Raw genomic sequence first — 10,268 nt, forward strand, 5'->3', positions numbered from 1 at the left:
CAGATTTCCTCTCCCCCGATTGGTGGAAGGTTGTCTCTCAAACAGACCACGTACGGAGAGGCGAGACTGCGACATACGACAGGAGACGGAATACATGACGCTTCGAATTCGGTTCGTTTCTCAATTCTCTCACGTTTGGTTTTTGTTCATGCAATTTATTGGGCAATTATCATAAGTGAATCGCGATTGTCAATTTATGTGAATGAGAATTGATAGACCGATTAGAATCTTAGCGAACATGATTTCTCTTCAGTCCAGCAAGATTCAGGAGTTTCTCGAAGACCGGACGTGGAAGAGGTTCGGTCAGGATATCAGCTATCTGCTGATCCGATGGAGCGAAATAAAAATTGATCTGATTATTTTGGTATGTTTAGTAAGGGAGCGGCAGAGAGGGAGCAGGCGTATATAAAGCTACTCATGATATGTTGTCATCAATAAAGTCTTACAACAACGAGGTGTACAGTCCGACACCCAAAGACTAATTTCTGGCGCAGTCGACATAAGGAAATCATGGTTTGGATCACAGTCAGGGTCCGGGCCGACGAATCGGGGCACCCAAAGCTTGCCGTAAAGTCCGCTCTCAAGCAGGATGGTGACGAATTGTGGACAACTCTGGAAAAATCACCCGGAATGGAGCTCAGTACTCTTGTCATGAGTAAGCTCCCGAACAAGACAACGGAGGATATGATTGCTGCAGGGGAACTTCGTGTGAATGTCCCGTCCACCGAAATACTAAGAATCCTGAATGGCATCCCTCAGGGAGGGGGCTGTTCTAAAGGCTCAGGTGACGTGGCACAGACTTCGAGATCTACTAAGAATTCTGCAGGACCCTCCACCGTGTCCAACGAAGATACAGTTCCGGACGTAGTACAGGAATTCGCGAAGCCCTTAGTCAAAGAGATTGTCGCAGCAGGTTCGCTCGAGCGAGTTAAGGCGAAACCTCCCGTATTCCGCGGAACGTCTGACAAATTCACGCCGGAGCTGTGGCTCGTTCAGTTTGAACACTTCGTGAAAGGCCGTGATTCGTTCGAGGTTGTCATGATCATGCGTGAATACTTGACGGGGGTCGCTCTAGTGTGGTACAACTCAGCGCTAGCCGCCATAGGGCCGAATGTTGAGTGGTCCGAGTGGAGGAAGAGTTTTCTGTCGGCTTTCCCTTCAGATTACCTCAGAGACGCAGAGCTGGCCAACAGACGTTTGTTCAAAGAAGATCAGGAAAGCTTAACACATGATAGCTACGCATGATATGTTGTCATCAATAAAGTCTTACAACAACGAGGTGTACAGTCCGACACCCAAAGACTAATTTCTTGTTTCTCTTATGAACTTATGTCGCCCCTTGAGCCCCGTTGAGGTTGGTCACTGTGCCACTGACTGACCGTCGCGTGTCCTTAGAGGCAGCGGAATCGGCGTTTGTGACGATCTCGAGCGCGTTTGGGGGAGATGGGAAATCTTTGCTGGCGCAAATCATTGAGAGATCTCGCGAGCCCTGCAAATACCGCAAGATTTTTAGGGCCGCGTTCAAGTGTTGTTCTGTGTACCGTCCAAGGAATCGGGACAGAAAAGGGACAGCAAATGCTATGTCGGGTCTCGTGCATATTGCCAGGTACATGAGGGAACCGATAATATCTCTCGATAAGGACGTATTGTCACGAATCGTGAGAACATAGGTAGCGTCCACGTCGGACCAATGAATGAGAGTCTCTCCGGTCTCCGTTGCCCTCGCAGGGCTTCCCCCTCTCCCCGACGGCAGTCCTCCAACGGAGACTGACGTGCGCGGAGACACATACGAAGTTGCCTTCAGCGGACTAGCATGTCCGGAAGGCCCTGCGAGATACGGTATCCCGGGAGAGCGATCTCCAGCGGAGTTTTAGTTGTCTTAAGTGTTGTCAACCCACGCAAACCCCAGCGGTATGTAACAAGTATCTATTTAGGTTCTTCTTCAGGGTCGATCGTGTGGATTGAGCTGTCTGGAGGTATCGAGAGTTCTATACAGTAATTCATTTGGAAACGCCGCAGAATAATCTGGATATATTTCTTTTGATTGATTGATTGATACGTTAAGATTCTTATCGAGGGAGATTTTGATGCCCAGAAAGGTATCTAGCTCCGGAGATGTGATATTGAAGACGTTGGCCACCTTTGATATGGAAGTCTCCAGCTTCCTTCTATCCGAGGAGATTATCAAGGCATCATCCACGTATATTGCCAGTATCAGGATGTCGCCATCCTCATGATTGTAGTAGACACAGGGATCTGTCTGGCTCTGGAGTAGGCTGAAGCTTTTGAGCACTTGGCAAAGTTTCGTATTGAACGAACGAGGGGCTTCTCGGAGGCCATAGAGACTTTTATGCAATTTGCAAACTCGATTGGTTCCTTCCGCGAGGCCTTGAGGTTGTGTCATGTATGTGAAGAAAGGCTGTTTTAATGTCAAGCTGCCTTGAGTGTGATTTTCACGCGGCGCATAGGGCCAGGAGGAATCGAACGGTGTCGAAGCGCGCTACAGGCGCGAAGAGATCGGAGGAGTCTGATCCGAACTTTTAACTAAACGAGCTCGGAATTTATCAAAGTCTCCGTTCTGATTTGTTTTGATTTTCTACATCCACCAACACGATACAGTGAAAGCTCGTTACTACGGACACGAAGGGACCGACGAGACTGGTTCGTTGAACCGAGTTTTCGCTGTAACGAATGCCGCTCAACACTATCCCTATGGCGAGCTGACCAAAGGAGGAGGAATTCCTTGTTGTCTAGATACACACCGGAAACTCCGGAAACAGAATGCGATAGCGGCCATGGAGATGTCGACTATGAGACTGCGTATGTATAAGGGGGAGTATTCGGATTCGATGGGTCAGGTAGTCACCACTCTTATGAACCATTCGAGGTCGGCTTAATTGACGTTTCTGAACGTGGACCTCCCGGAGAGCCCGTTGCTCAGCGCGAGAGCTTCGATGGCTCTGGGATGTATCAACATCGGCGAAAGCGTTGAATTCGTCAATCGAGTGACACCCGCCGAGCAGGAGAATAGACTGAGCGAGCTACTCAGCGAAAACAATGACATCTTCAAGGGAGACGGTTGTCTCCCGGGCAAAGTGAAGATCCACCTGAGAGAAGACGACGTACCGGCTCAATGCCCGCCACGACGGACCCCAGCAGCGCTGAAACCACAGATCATTGGAAGAATCAAGCAACTCGAAAAGCAGGGCATAATGACGTTAGTGCACGGACCAACCGAGTGGATCATGCAACTTCTCGTAGTCAGCCAGATAGGGAAGGAACTCAGGGTGACCCTGGACCCTTCTCATTTGAACAAGGCCACCAGACGGTCCCACTATCATTACCGGTTCTTTCCGACATGCTTCCACGCTTGACGAACGCGAAATACTTCTCGGTGGCTGATGCGTCAGATGGTTTTTTCCAATGTGAGCTAGAAGAAGACTCAACCGACCTGACCACCTTCTGGACACCGATGGGTAGATGTAAGTATCTACGAATGCCACAGGGTCTTAGCATTTCACCAGAGATTTATCAGTCGAGACAGATGCGGGCTCTGGAGGATTTCGAGGGCATCGAGATTATTGCGGATGATATACTTATCCATGGCGAGTCATCTGAGGATCATCTGACGAATCTCGAGGCATTCTTCCGGGGGTGCACAGAAACGAATCTTCGTTTGGATAGAAGTAAACTCCGCCTGTGCGTACCAGATGCGAAATACATGGGACATATTCTGTCACTTGAGGGTGTACGGCCAGATCCTGGACGCTGTTAAGAGACAGTGCGGAATTCACGTGGCAGGCGGATCGGTGCAGGGCGTTTGACGAGCTCAAGACGGCACTGACCAATACACCAGTGCTGGCATATTTCGACCTTAATGATCCCTTACTCATTCAGACAGATGCAAGCGAGCATGGAGTGGGCGCAGTGCTGCTCCAAAATGGCAAGCCCGTGGACTTATGCAGCTCCGCGGTTAGGCCGGGCGAAATCAATTATGCCGTCATAGAGGAGTAGCTGTTGGCTATTGTGGTCGCCCGCAAGAAATTCGACCACTATATTTTGGCCACCCAGAAGTCGTGGTGGAGACGGACCATCAGCCTCTCATCGGATGCGAAGAGGCTCCAACGGATGCTTCTATCAATTCAGAAATACAATCAAGGCGTTAGATACGTGAAAGGCAAAGCGAACTGTCTGGCGGACTGGTTGAGTCGAGATGTTCTCCGAGGATATCATCCTGCCGTACAGGAGGACAACTTGATCTACAGGATCGGATTGGAGGAGTTGAATATCACATCGCTCTCGGCGATAAGAAACTCGACCATGGAGAGCATACGGGTCGCCAGTGCAATAGATTCGGAAGCAGTGCACTTGCGGAAAGTGATCTCACAAGGCTGGCCGTCGGCTAAAGAGAAGTGTCCGAAGCAGTTGGGCTCGTTCTGGAAGTTCAGATCAGAGCTGACTTTGGACCAGGAGGTCATATTGAGACGTACAGCCATCTACCTACCTAGGAGTCTTCGCCGAGAGATGCTGGAGCTGGCTCATTCGAGTCATTATGGTTCAGAGGCATCGTGGAAAAGGGCCCGTGAGAGCATCGGAGCATCAGAGCATCTTCTGGCCGTCGCTGAAGACAGAACTGAAAGAATGGTGCGAAAGTTGCAACTCTTGACTGTCTTCCCAATCGCGTCAGCCCAAGGAGCCGTTGCTGCTCACCCCGGATGCCACACACCCTTCCCAGATTGTCTACCAGGACCTGTTCACTCTCAAGGACAGGCAGTACTTGGTGACAGTGGACGTTTACTCGGACTACTTTGAAGTCGATGATTTGGGAATAGCACGGCGGAGAGGCTTGCAGGGGTCACCCAGAAGCAGTTTCCCAGATATGGTGCTCCGATGGAGTTGCAAACATGTATGTTTCGCCGCTGCAATGCAGGAAATCCAGTCCAATTGGGTCCCAACGATGCTTAGGAGCTGCAGTGAGTTCCAGAGGGAGTCGGGTATTAGCGCGATCCCTCGATCGTCATGGAGAGCAGAGAGCTCTTACCGGACTGTCGCGAAGATCTGCGGTCATTGTTGGCCAGTACACAGTCTGTCGGCCCCTCTGGAGCATTTTCTCGAGTCCCCGTTGGCAGCTTGCAGGGCCGCGATGACCCTCGGTCGTTCCCCGGCCGGGACGACCAGGCGAGATCCCCTGAAGAGCAGTCCGTTTTCCGTGCTGAGTTCGTTTCGGAACGACCAGAATGCACGTGCGCTTCTATGGGTGGCGGATCTGTACCTTGGACATCCTCGAACCGTGTACTGTGCAGCCTGTTGAGTCTCATCGTCCTCGTCGGTCGCCTTCATCATTCGCACCAAGGCTTCGTCTGTCATTGAGATCGAACACAGAACCATTGTGTTCGGATCGTCCGTTTCAGGCGTGTCTTCGGTGTTACTCGATGCGGGAGAGGATAAAGCGTCTGCGACCTGCAGTTGCTTTCCCGGTACGCAGCGCACCTGGAAGCTGAACCTCATGAGTCTGAGCATCATTTTCTGTAGCCTCGGGCTGAGCGCCGAGATGTCCTTACGGACGATGGATACTAATGGACGGTGGTCGGTCTCTATGTCGAACTCCACGCCGAGGACGTAGAATCTGAAGTGCTCACAGGCGAATACAATTGCCAGTAACTCTTTCTCGATCTGCGCATACCGCCTCTGGGTTTTGTTGAGGCTTGCAGATGCGAATGCGACTGGCTTGCCATGTTGCATCAAAGCGGCCCCCATGCTTGATCAGGTTGAGATTCTTGGAGCAACGCATGCCGTATGGACTCGCGTCCGTTTTGATGGTGATTTTTTCGTTCTTCTTCATTATGGTTAATTCGGGTGCGTTGGCGACTGCTGATTTCAGATCGTCGAATGCAGTTTGTTCTTCGGAGCCCCATCGGAAGACTTCATTCGCGCGAGCGAGGTTTCTCAATGCTGCCGAGCGGTCCGCACGAAAACACGTCCGCACGAAAAAGGACGAATTTGGCAAGATAGTCGATCATGCCCAGAAATGTCTTGACCTGCTCCGCATTGCGAGATGCGTTCATCGCCATGATTCCCTCGATTCTGCTGGGAGGTACGGCGATGCCGTTCTTCCTGATCGTGTGACCAAGGAACTTCACCGACGTCCGGGCTAGCTGCAGCTTGGAAGACTTGACTCTCAAATTCTTTTTCCGACATCGGTGCAGGAACGTCTCCAGGCGATGATCTTGCCCTTCTCGTGTCCGACCGTATATGAGGAAATCGTCAACCGAGTTGATCACGCCGTCTAGGTCCGCAAAGTGAGCGTGAATAGCTTCACAGTACCTCTCCGAGGCATCGTTGATGCCGAAGGGCAGCCTTTCAAACTGGTAATTTCCCCATTGCGTCGAAAACACACACAGATCTTTCGATTTTTCGTCGAGTCTCAAATGTCAGAAGGCGCTGTCTGCGTCCGCGACTTTTAAGAGCTGAGCACCACCCAACGCCGCGAACAGTTCCTCTGCCGTGGGGAGCGTAGATCTTCGACGCTATCTGCGGCGGGTTCGGTGCTCTCAACCGAAATTGTTGTATGACCGGGAGTCCTCCAATCGACCCGTTGAACACGTCTTTGAATGTTTCCATGACCTGCGGCGTCCTTATTTCGTGGATCTCCCAGCGAGTCGTCGCTGGTGATGTTCTCCTGACCAGGTTGAGATTCTTGGAGTAACGCGGCCCTAAGATCGGTGGTGCCTTGGTCGGTACCACGAATAATCTTATGCACTGCCGCGTCTCGGTGTTGGGAACTATTGTCTCTGTTGTTCCTAGATTGGTCGAAGGCTAGGCTCGGTAGATCAGCGGGACACGTACGAACTCAGAGAGGACAACCGGAGATTGAGATGGGAACACCGTAGTGATATTGTTGGAGATAGAGTCGTCTCATATGTATATGAGTAGATTTACCCTCTCCGAGAGGCTCATCCTTGTAAGGTATCGAGTAAGATTCCCAGGTGGTTACTAGATACGGAATCGGAAGAGAGGCCTGATGAGTGGAGCCTCTGACATGTGTCAGAGCTGAAGCCTCTGGCACGTGGCACAGTACGGAGTCGGAAATATTATAGATATGACAGAAAGCCTAGCATAGAATAATGAGTGTAGCTATTCTGAAATGAGTCTCAACATCCCCTCTGATAGGTAAGATCGAAGGCTTCTAAGCGAAAATTCGGACAAACTGGTCCGACAAAGAAAGTAAAATTAGTAATAGTTTCGGGGGACATAGTGGTCTGCCATGCGAGAATATATGCGAATAACTCGTTTAGTGCTGATTCGAGTCCGTTCGAATTTCGACTTGTCGTCAAGAAAGTTCTTGGAGATTGGCGCCTGCGTGTGGCGGCTGTGTGTTCTGGAGACAGTGCGGAGGAGCACTCGCTCGGAGTGCTTGGATCATACGGATCGGTGTTGCGGATATGATACAGCGAAGCACGGATTTAGTTGAGGAGCATCTTACGATACCTCGGATCCTCAGAATCAGGGAGTTTCGTAAGGGAAAGGTTTTTTTTGGACCGTTGGGTTTTAGAGATCAATTCAACTGCGACGCGAACAGCACAGTGAAGCGCTCTTTCGGCACTTTCCCGCCTGTCGGCTTGCTCCCCGATACAGCCAATGTTCCCGGGGGAGAGCCTTGAAGAACGGGGCGGTCTCGTCTGCGTTGTAAATCTGTTCTGGCTTGAATCCATCGATGACCGACGGATAGGTCATCACATAGGTCACTTCACCCATTCTTCTGCCGATTTCTTGTCTGCAGCCGTTCGCTCCCCACAAACTTTGAAAAATCCCAGGTCGAACCTGGCGGTACTTTACGAACTCTCCAAGTCGACTCTAGCGACGATTCTCAAGAACAAAGAAAAACTCGGGAATGTGAAAACCGCCAAAAGTGTCAGCACTCTTGCAGCGAACCGATCGTCCAGAATCGAAGAGACGGAAAAACTTCTGCTAGTGTAGTAGAATGAAAAGCAGTTAAGGGATGAGAGTGTCTCTGAGGAGATGCTCCGAACGAAAGCCCAGCAACTCCATCGGAATTCGAGCGAGAGTGATCCGGAAGGTTCATCGGATTGTGGAGATTTCAAGGGTAGTCGTGGTTGGTTCGACAGATTCAAGATACGCACTGGCATTCACAGTGTAGTCCGTCATGGGGAAGCGGCGAGCTCTGACAAGGAGAGCGCCCGAGAGTATGTGGCTCACTTCAAATCCTTCGTTGATGAGGAAGGATTCTCTCCCGATCAAGTCCTCAATTGTGATGAGACGGGATTGTTTTGGAAAAAAATGCCCAATCGGACCTACGTGACTGAAGAACAGATGTCGGTCCCTGGCCACAAACCTATGAAAGATAGATAGACGTTGCTCATGTGTGCGAATGCCAGTGGCTCTTTCAGATGTGAGCCCCTCTTGGTGTGCCATTCGGAGACTCTGAGGGTCTTCAAGCGGAAGAAAGTTGACAAAAGAAACCTTGGAGTTTTATGGAAATCGAATAAGAAGGCATGGTCACTAGGAAGATCCTCGAAGAGTGGATAGACGAAACTTTCGCTCCGAGTGTGACGTCTTTCCTCGAGGGTTATGGTTCGCCGAAGCGGTGTCTGTTGTTCATGGACAACGCGTCCGCGCACGACCCGGAGTTGCAAGATCTCATGAGTAAGAAGCACGACTTCATCACTATCAAGTTTCTACCGCCGAACAAAACTCCGATCATTCAACCGATGGACCAACAGGTTATCTCCAACTTCGAACAACTGTACACCAAAGCCCTGTTCGAAAAACTGTTTTAAGTTACTTCGGACACGAATTTGACCATCCGAGATTTCTGGAAGGACCACTTCAATATTTTTCATTGTGTCAGGATGATTACGCGAGCTTGGTCATATGTAAGCGTTAGGACACTGGCTGCAGCCTGGAGACCATTGTGGCCCGAGTGCGACATAAACACCGTTGAAGATGTCAATCAGCCGACTCCGCCGGAGGGAGAAATTTTGGCCCTCGGAGAAGCCATGGGTCTCCGAGTTGAGTAAGCAGATCTTAAGCAACTCTTCGATCACCAGGAGAGATCAAGAGATGGTTGGGAGAATCGTTCATCGACCGGACGTTTACACCGCCCGCGAGCCCTTGGTTCGGGGGCTTCTTCGGGAGACAAGTCCCCCATTTCAGAGACCTGGAGGCCATACTCTCAGGGATTGAAACAATGGTAAATCGCCGACCGATCACCACGGGCACAGGCGACTCAGAATCTGAGCCGAGACTTAGCTACTCTTGAGGCTCTGATGGTGGATGGTCTTTTTGCCCTCCGAGCAAGATCCGTGACAGTTCCCTTCAACGCCGATTGCTTTCTCACTTCGTCACGAATCTTAACCTTACAAGGTGCTCATGAAATGCTCGGTCAAATTAATGAACGCCGTCTTGAAGAATTTTCGACTCGATAGGGAACTCCCTGTAGGGATAGGTAAAGAGATATACGTATCTCGTTGATACCTCGGCTAGAATGATCACACGGAATACTAGAGTCAGTCTTGGGCTCCCCCTTAGCTGGCTGAGGTTTATTGTCCTTATATAGAGCGAGTCACAGGAAAGGGTTGAACACAGAAGAGCATCCGAATATGGGTCATGCTGAAAACACTGTGAACGGGTTAAGTGGTGACCGGTCAGTGACCGTTACAGACTGAGGTCTTCAGTATCTAGAGCGAAAGGTGAAACGGACAATATTCATCATTCTCCCCCATTGGCCGTGTAGCCTTTCGCAGGGGTTCGCTCTGACTTCATTCTCTTTGGAATAAATCGCTGTTTCGCATGCGATGAGAATTTCGAGTTATTTTCGACGAGTCAGCCGGACTCGGGTCAGAGACTCGTAGATTCGACAGATTTGTCGAGCGCTTGAGATAAGGGACATTTGAGGCACAGTAGAGACGCTCAGATTGCTACTATTTCCTGATATCTGGAGACGATTTGCACCTCGATGTCACTTGCTCAGAATCTGAGCTTACCATATTTTTGTCAAACTTGTCATGAGATATGTCAGTCGTTCGGCAACGACTTCGAGATTCGAAATTTCGCGATAATTTCTGTCGCTTCTTACTCTCTAATTTGCCCTCTCGGGTTTGCCTATTAAAGAGAGGTCTCGAGCCTCATGGTTTGTATTGAGCTCTAACAGCTAGATTTTGCGACACTGAATCTCGGTTGAGTCTTGTCATGGCGAAATCTACGACTTCGAATCCGGTCAGTCATCAAGTGATTTCGAGAATGTCGTC

Source organism: Galendromus occidentalis, unplaced genomic scaffold, assembly GCF_000255335.2.
Source record: "Galendromus occidentalis unplaced genomic scaffold, Mocc_1.1 scf7180000077211, whole genome shotgun sequence".
In the NCBI taxonomy this organism is placed as follows: Eukaryota; Metazoa; Arthropoda; class Arachnida; order Mesostigmata; family Phytoseiidae; genus Galendromus; species Galendromus occidentalis.